Source organism: Carassius auratus, chromosome 7, assembly GCF_003368295.1.
Source record: "Carassius auratus strain Wakin chromosome 7, ASM336829v1, whole genome shotgun sequence".
Classification (NCBI taxonomy): Eukaryota; Metazoa; Chordata; class Actinopteri; order Cypriniformes; family Cyprinidae; genus Carassius; species Carassius auratus.
In genome coordinates this window covers 35,715,062-35,724,166 of record NC_039249.1, presented here as the reverse complement: position 1 = coordinate 35,724,166, position 9,105 = coordinate 35,715,062, and the positions used below count along the sequence as shown (strand labels likewise).

Genomic DNA, 9,105 nt, shown 5'->3' with positions numbered 1-9,105 from the left:
GGAGGGGGTTCAACTAGGGTCCTAATCATTTAGCCCAAGGGACAGTGGGCCCATTTAGTACTGGACTTCAGTGGCAGTCCTGGATGACATCAGAAGAAGCATGTAATTAAATATTATCTCTCTTCACTGGATAGGAGTAAAAAATCCCAAATGAGATCTTGTTAATATCGCAATAATTTCTCCTTGATGGCAAGTTAAAAGCAACTAGAGCAAATGGAGCTGAGGTCTCCTGCTTCTCAGATTTTTCCTCCCCAGAAAGACCCCAGTAATCTGATATTCACATCCGAATAGATATCAGAATGGCATGGTATCAAGAAATCTTTAAAATCATATATATATATATATTTAATTATGTATAATTTGTATTTATTTCCCATTTCAATTTATTTTGATATCTTGATTAAATATACATCATTTTTATCTGTGTTCTTATCTGTGTTCAATCAACAATTGCCTCATTTTTTTATATTTGTATTTCTACTCAGGTATTTTAGAAGAAACACCAATGACATCAATGAACTACAACTTATATAACAAACGGCATTTCAGTTTAAATCCCATTAAATTGTCTTCTGGATATCAGTTTCAGTATCTCTGTGTACCTTTAAGTTAACTGTTTTTTTTTTCTTGCTTTCATTCCATACCCATCTTCCACATTCAGTCATTCCTCCTTCCCATCATCCCGTTTTTCTCTGTGCTTTCTCTAGGACGTTGTTTTGCCGTGAGACACAAAGGCCTCAGAACTGGCAGCTCACTGGAGTTCGACACAGAAAGACGAATGGAACAAACAACTGACGAGGCGAGTGCGTGAAAATAACAATCAGAGCAATTTGGAGGAGAATACAAACAAGGTGCACATCTGGAATAAGGAATAAACAAACTGACATAATGAGAGAGAGCGAGATTAGAAGGTGTTAAAGGTGAAAATGAGCGCATGAACATGGCAGGTGGATGAAAAGGAGCAGGAATAGAAAGTGAGAGGAAGATAAAAACAGCAGGATCCTGGAAAATAGAGGGGAAAACCAGCTGGAAAGAGTCAAAGGTGGAAGAATATGGTGAGAATCTTAAAATGCGATCAGTGGAAATGTGAAATTGCTGGTAGGCCCCAAGGCCAAAATGTTCCACAGCAAGGGAAGAGCATATCTAAGTGCATACGAGTGGAATTGAGAGTCTGACTCAAGTTAAATCCGCATGTTTGAAGTGTGCGCATGGACACAGGATAAACTCATAAGCACACACTGACACTCCTCTACCTCGACAAGGGATAAACACCTCAGTCTGGATTAAAACGCATCTCAGAAACTTAAACGCATGGAAATGAGCAGCTAATTGACCTGGGATCAACACAGACAAAAAAGGTAAATACTCTCACTCACACAAACACACATATATACAGCAATGGGTGAAAGACTAATGGACAAGGCAATTGACTGACCGGAGATGGAAGATGCAGGGCAAAAAATCTTTACCCAGCTTTTGTATGCACAGTCCTGTTTCACATCCTTTAGCACACACAGTGGAACATTTTATCTCTTAGAGGTTGCTCTTTCAGAAAACAGGAGACTTAATGGTGTTCCAAGTTTCATTTAAGTATTGATTTTGTCTTGAAAATAAAAATAAATTAGACTAAAGGCTGGCATAGAGGGTCCTTGCCTATGTAGACCGCAGCTTTCTTAAGACACCTTCACATTTACCATTGTCAGGTGAATTCTCACGAACAAATTCTAGTAATTTCAACAATAATCCACCTAGTCTGGTGATGATGAAATGTTTTTTAAATAAGTTGTCCAAGCAGCTCAAATGGATTTGTTGCACTGACTACCAGAAATGGACTTTTTTGCCACACTTTAAAGCAGCATTCTGGAAGGATACTGATTACAAAAGGGTTTGGTGTTTGCATGATGGTTTTGTTATTTAACATCAAAATTTCAATCAAAATGTTTACTGGATGTAGGATTTACTAAGGTGACTGCAACGAATTCTGGGATTTGGGCAAAATGATACCTTAGGTGGCTGTGTAATTAAGTTGCTGTGAAATTTTAAACAGCTTTTGTATAGCCATAGCAACATTGGCTTAACCAATTGCATGACTTTGAGGGGGGGGGGGTATATCTGTTTGGCAGTCCAATGGAAGACAGTGGTGTTCTGAAAGCATAATTTTTATATTTCTGTTTGCTGACACATCAGTTCTACACTTCACATTTTAAGAGACCTCATTTGTTATTTTCTTTCCTATCCTTTTCTTGTCTGAAATACATGTGGTGGGGTATTTTGAAGGAAGAACTAGATGTTGACCTAATTCCCTCCAGTGAAAGACAGATGTGAATATCCAGTTATTTATGGAGCTCAAAGTATGTTGTGGGCCATTTATTGTTCCACCTATTTTCCCTCTTTCTCCCTCGTATCCTTGCATAAACACAAGCACATATCCAACAGTGGCTAATGCGGTGACACAACACAAGAGAGATTGATTTTAGTGCTATAATGATAACATGGACACACACAGATCTCTAGTGCTCTCTATGCTTTTCTATGCATATTCATGTGCACATATGAAGGACACTTTACACTGCACTACAGCTTTTATCTCTCTGCCTTTCTCACGCTGGTGTATTCTCTCTGTGTGTGTGTCATTAAGTGTGAGAGAGGTTGCTTTAAAAGTAGCATGCATTCTCTTTGTAACCATGCCAACATCAATACCAGCACCCCATACTTCAAGGACCACCCTATAAAACCTCTTGAGTACTTTTGTCTATTTATTCATATTTATTCTCCAAGTCCTTTTCTCAGAGTTATTGTTTCCTCTTAAAAATTCAAAGAAAGGGCTGGGTGTTTACATACTTATTCATTTAAGATAATCATATGCTGGCTTTCCTTCCTTGACAGTTTTATCCAAAAAAGGATGTATCCTGTGTCCTATCCTATCCTTTCCTTTCTTTTCCTTTCCAAGCCAAACGTGTGTCCTACCTTCATGTCTATCAACTCTCTCTCTCTATTCCGGAGTTTTTCCCTGCAGCAGCATTATATAAACTAAACAAGTTCATTAGCAGTTAGCTTGTGCCTGTGCAGGAACAGCAGGTTCTGATGAAGGAGGACAGATCATGTGCTAGTGAGCATGTGACATTGTGCTAAACTGTAAACTGTGATACCCATCCAGTTATTTCACCAACCCTGCTGAAAAATAGCTTGAGCCAAAATAAATTTAGTGGCCGTGTATGTTGGTGTGGGGCTGGTCCAGATGGTGAGCCAGCAGAGACATACCATTTACCAGCAGATCCTAGCTTATGGTTAATTTAGGCATATAGAGTTTTATTTGTTAAAGTGTTATAAATAGATATCTCAATCAAGTTCCAAGTCACTGAATATTGAGCCTATACTTTATAGTCCTGTACATTATAGTTATTCAGTTTGGTAACACTTTCTTTTAGGGTCTCTTAAAGGTACAATTTGTAAGATATTTGCAGTAAAATATCCAAAAAACCACTAGGATAGTGTTATATATTTTGTCCAGCTGATTACTAACAATATCTCTAATGTTTTCAACTACCTGTAAATCATGATAAAATTCCCATTCTAAACAGTGACACGGGGCAGTGCAGTCGCCTGTTACCCTTTAGTTACCCGTTGTTACCGCCTTTACTGACTTAGAAACCACATGACAACAGTGTCATGAACAAATGCTGAAGTAGCTTCATGACAAACTTCAACTAGAAAGAGATGCTGATGTCGCTTGTATTTTACTCGACCGGTGAGTTGTTTTGATTTGTATCTTTACAGAAAACATATGCTGTTATAACGATCAACAAGATCAGTATATTGGGCTATACACGGCAAACGGGGGAAATTTTGTCTCTAGACCCGCACGAGGATGCATCTGATCAATAGTCTGATCACATCTTTGCATTGACTTTGTATGTAATCTACTCGCGCAAATCACTGAACTTGCGTTAAAACCATGATTTATCTTTCCATCTGATTGATGGCCGTCAGCGGTTGGGTAGAAGACAACAAATCCCATCATTCCACGCTCCTTCTCAGCATCATCAAACCAGGCGATTGTTATTGTTTTGGTAGTGCGCCCTCTATGTGCAGGTCCTAAAACCTGTACCTTTAACTAGTTAATTATTAGCATTCATATTACTATAATATTAGCCATTTATTAGTACTAATTAAGCACATATTAATGTCTTATTCTGCATGACCTTATTCTACATTCCTAATCCTACCCAATACCTTAACCTTACTAACTATTTATAAGCAGCAAATTAGGAATAGTGTTCCCTATTCTAAAGTGTTACCTTAAATTCAATCCAATATATATCGGTCCATGCGGAAAGATTCTCAGGCACAATGTGTCTCAATCTGAAGCAAGATGCAACCCATAACAATGCATTGAGCACCACAATCTCATATGGTCTGAGAGCAGATGAAAGTAAATGGTAAATAAAAGACCCTCAAGTGATTTGTTACAAGATGTGCATTAAATACGCTTAAGCTGGAAGATCGAACACGAGACGTTCTGAAACAGGCATCATTGGTTCTTGTGCATCACGTCTTTTCCATTTAATGCTAGTTTGCAAATCTACTTGAAGGTTTACTGCACAAAACCTCTATGATAGTTGACATAAAATGATCAGGTTTAGGATAGCTGATACTGATCAGAACAAACACACACACACACACACACACACACACATATATATATATATACACATTTTAAATGCAACGCATGGAATTCTGGGAATGTCAGTTTATTCATTCTTTTTCCACTTACAAAAAGGGTATACTACTGTAAAATTACATGTAATGTCCAATGCAGTTTTTCACCCTAAATAGTAGGGAAACTGACCATTAACCATTTTAAAGGTTTTCACAGTAGCATTTTTACAGTCTTTTACCATCAAATTTAAAGTCATTTTTTACAGTATGTGTCCAGATTTGACTAAATTGTCAAGACCAAATGCCCCCAGAAGGAGAGTAAAACCTAAAAACACCTGCACTGTGTGAACCAGCCAATTGTCCCAACGAGGAAAACAGCTTAATAAAAATAGTAAATGTCTTAATGGCATTTTAAAAATGCTAATTCCCCACCATGACAGATAAACAAACCTGTTGGTAATACATAAAATGCAAGGTGTAGACTGCAGTGGGGGCTCGTTGGGGGAGGCAGGGGAGGCACAGTTTCCTCAAAATATTGAGGTGAAAATGAGGACTTGATTTAATGTTAATAAAATGTACAATTAAATTCAGTTAATGTCTCGGAATATATATTTATTTGTTTGTAATTTCACAGCTGTAATACCATGACATGTTACTGAAGTTGGAAAGCGCCACTTTTCTATCGCAAATGTGCCAAATCTGCTGTTTTAATTATAACCGCTAAATTATAGCGAAGGGGAGGGGGTGGCCAGGGGAGAGCTGAGCTCTTGTGCCTCTGTGGGTAAAAATATAATAAAATAAAAATACAGTCACTCTCGAGTGTTCACTTTCAGTGAATTGAAAATAGAAACCTTGTACGGGAGGCTAGCCTCCCTTCTGGTTTATCAACCAATCATCATAGAGACGTAAATTACGTGATATTAGTTTGAACGTCTCCTGCTACGTTGATAATGTACCAAGTACTTATGATGAGTAGTGATATTGAATATTTGATCAATTACAGATTTACCAAGCTGTCATTCAAACACTTTATATAAAAATTTAAAATAATGAGAGCTTGTACACACCGAAGCTGGATATAGGCTACAGCAGTCAGCTTAATTTAATGGCACAACAGTCAGCTCTCTTTTAACACCGATTTTTAAAAAGGGATGGATGTTTTCTTAAAGTGATATGACAGGTAAGTGAAGTTTTGTTATCTTGCTGTATGTGTGTCGTTTTCTTTACGTTTTCTAACTAAAAGCCACTAAAAATCAAACAATAATAATAATCGGCAGAGATCCCCAGACCAATACAATTAGTGTGCCTCTATTTTAAAACCCACAAGGCGCCACTGGTAGACTGACAGATATAAGTATCATATTATAAAGAATAATCGAGCGTATTCCAGTGCTTAAGGATCAGAGTTTATATTCTGCTGATTCACTGTGCTGAGACAGTGAATTCAGAAACAGAAGAACAGGAAATGAGGAGAATTATGAGACTGACCTCTTCAAAAAGACTAGAGAATGGTAGACAGACCGAAAGATACTACAGGCAGACAAATTCGAAGAGTGGATGGAAAGATGATGGACAACTGAATAAATAGAGAAATGGACAGTTATATGAAGGTATGGTTAGATGGATAATCAGATGCCTAGAAGGATCGATGCTGGGAGTCTGAGTGTGCAGTGCTCAAAGGGTCACTGCCAGGTCAGATAAATAAGACTCTCCTGAAATATGAATTCATCCCATCCCAGAGAGTCATAAAATCTGGGTTCTGATTTACTTAAAAAATAACAAGCAAACATTTTTTATGGCTAGGTTTTACTGACTTATATCTTATTATATATCTAGACCAACACACTTTTCTCTGCCGTTCCACCAGCTTTTCTCTCTCTCTCTCTCTCTCTTTCTATCTCACTCTCTCGTCATCAGCAAGTTCCCTTTCGGTCGTTTGATGGATCACTGCTGTCAGGCCGTCATCCGCCTCCATATCAGTGCATGTGAGTGTGCATGTGTGTTTGGGCATAAGAAAGAAACTGTGAACACCTTCCACATCCCTGACTTTTCTCTTTACATCCTAATGACTTCATGACATTTAGTCACTTTGTCTACTGCTCACACAGTCAGAAAGAGAGAGAGAAAAAGAACAGGGGAAAATGGTGAAGATATGAGAGAGATGATGTACAACTGTGAGATGAGAACCAGGAAGATGAAAGCCATTTGTCAAAGAGTACGTGTGTGTATGCGTGTTTGATCATGTGCATGTGTGTGTTGAAGATCATTTCCTATAAAAGCAGGAGACATCTGAGGATCATTGATTCTCTTTGTTGCACAGATAATAAATCCCCCAGTTCAATTCACAGTAAGATATTTCATTAGAGGATAGAAGTCTTTAATACCACGGATCAGATGATATGAATGATATATGTGAGACCACACCTATCTAAAGCTCATCTTTTAGATCCACACAAAAGCATAATGCAGACTTAAACTCACTGTGACCTATGCCACCTGTCTCAACCTTCTTTCTGGCTCTCTCAGTCTTCCTCTCACTTTTGCAAACACAAACACGTATGGTTTAAGTGGACTCTCCATAAACATGGTTTTTATACTGTACAACCTGTATTTTCTTCCTCTAAGCCCTAACCTCAAAGAAAAACTACTGGCATAAAAAAACCCTGGTGTGTGTGTGTGTGTGTGTGTGTGTGTGTGTGTGTGTGTGTGTATATATATATATATATATATATATTACTTTTTTTTTTTTCCACAGTAAGTCCTCATAAACTGTTTATGTTATGCTATTATACACAATTGTGTCCTCATGAAGCATGTATTCAAACACAATACAGCCAGCACACACAAATATTACAAAGGCTGCCTCAACAAACAGAAAATCACATATTTCACTATTCAGCCATCGGAGCTTAGTTCCTCTCTGGCCATTAAATTTACAGTGTTATTGGAAAAATATATGCAACCCGAATTCCGGTTTTGCAACTGAATTGATTGCGATGAGAGAAAACAACTGGGTAATGTGAAATTTCACAAATCTACTGTCGATCAGCATTGAGCATTTGTTGTTTAGTGTTAAAATAAGTAAAAAAGCCACTGCTGGTGGATGCTGCAGCTATTTTTATTTTATTTATTTTTTTGCCACTGACAGCCATTAAATAAAAAAAAATATCTAGGGCCTGATTTAATAAATTATTTCAGAAAAGACATGGACACCTGACCTTATTGAATATGCATTTGTAGGAGTTTCCCTTTCAGATGCAAAATTTATGGAAGGAGAGTGGTATTTACTGGTATTTGCACTACTCTTGGTAGATTGCGCTGGTCATTATGGAAGATCTGGCTGTGTCTATTAATGTGTGCATTGTCAGTAAATGACACAGAATTTCTCCTCCCATCGGCCAGTAAATCTGGCCCCTAGTATAAAAGCAGGCAATGGACTCATAGTTCATGATAGATAAGGATTTCAAATGGTGTATATTGCCATCAGCCAATCAACCTAGTCACGTCATTTCCTACAGCCACAGAGTGATTAGTCACTTTCTGGCTCAGGTGAGATTTTAAAACACATACTTCCTGGCCTAGGTAAGCAGCTGTCCTTGAATGCTAATGGTAAGCTCACTCCAAGTATTATAGACCTTCTTGTCTCAGAAACGCACTTCGCTTCTCTATCGCTCATCACTTTTATGATATTGTGCCTGCTCTAAATTCTGACCGCTCTCGTTGACAATAAATTGTGTTCTAGTGGGAAACATTTCTATGGGCAGCACCCTGCACTACACTCCTCTTCCAATCACCACATCCCACTTGTACGGTTTATACCTGTCTGACTATCACCCAGAGGCCACAATCCTACAGTCAGTGAAATCATTAAATAAAAAGCAACAAAATGCTACTAGGGTTATAGACTGATCTGTTTTCCAAAATTAACAATATTCAATTAAATCAGAATTTCATATAAATTAAAATGCGATTGTCATTGTCGTTCATTAAAATAAATGCAAAAAACACAAACAGGTTATGGAGTTTTTGTCAACTCTGGTCCGTTCACCACTGGTGCTTTATGATATACAATATACAATAAATGTAACTGATAATAAATTAAAACAGTACATGTCAATGTAATTCTGAGTTTATCAGATTTGAGATTTTAGAATCAATATTGTAAACAATATTAGATTACAACCAATTAAAAAAAAAGTAACTAATTAAATACCCTTTAGATAAAATAAAATAGAATAAAAATAAAATAACATACAAGATTTGGATAACAGTGACTGGAATAAAAAATAACAGGTAAAAGCTGCTGGTTTGATGAAAGGTCTCTGAGCACTGTGTTTATGGTGTCATGCTGCTCTGGAAAAAAATAACCTTCCTAGAAGAAGAAGACAAAAAAGTCTTGCGATGCAACTCGAGCACCAAGAAGTCGTTAAAACTAAGCCAGGATGC

The 9,105-nt window shown here is 37.5% G+C and overlaps 2 protein-coding genes across 3 annotated transcripts in view; one reads left to right on the top strand and one right to left on the bottom strand.

The window, feature by feature from the left end:
- Positions 1-9,105, bottom strand: part of pcxb (pyruvate carboxylase b) — a 178,791-nt gene that overhangs the window by 45,128 nt on the left and 124,558 nt on the right. The window lies entirely within an intron of this gene.
- The window catches only part of LOC113106608 (leucine-rich repeat and fibronectin type-III domain-containing protein 4), a 32,574-nt gene that overhangs the window by 6,566 nt on the left and 16,903 nt on the right, over positions 1-9,105 (top strand). Inside the window, exon 2 of one of the 2 annotated variants that reach the window (XM_026268703.1) lies at positions 708-1,358. The gene's annotated coding sequence lies outside the window, so the exon portion shown is untranslated. Of the gene's footprint in view, positions 1-661; positions 1,359-9,105 lie in introns of both variants that reach the window. The other variant, XM_026268702.1, reaches the window with a different exon arrangement.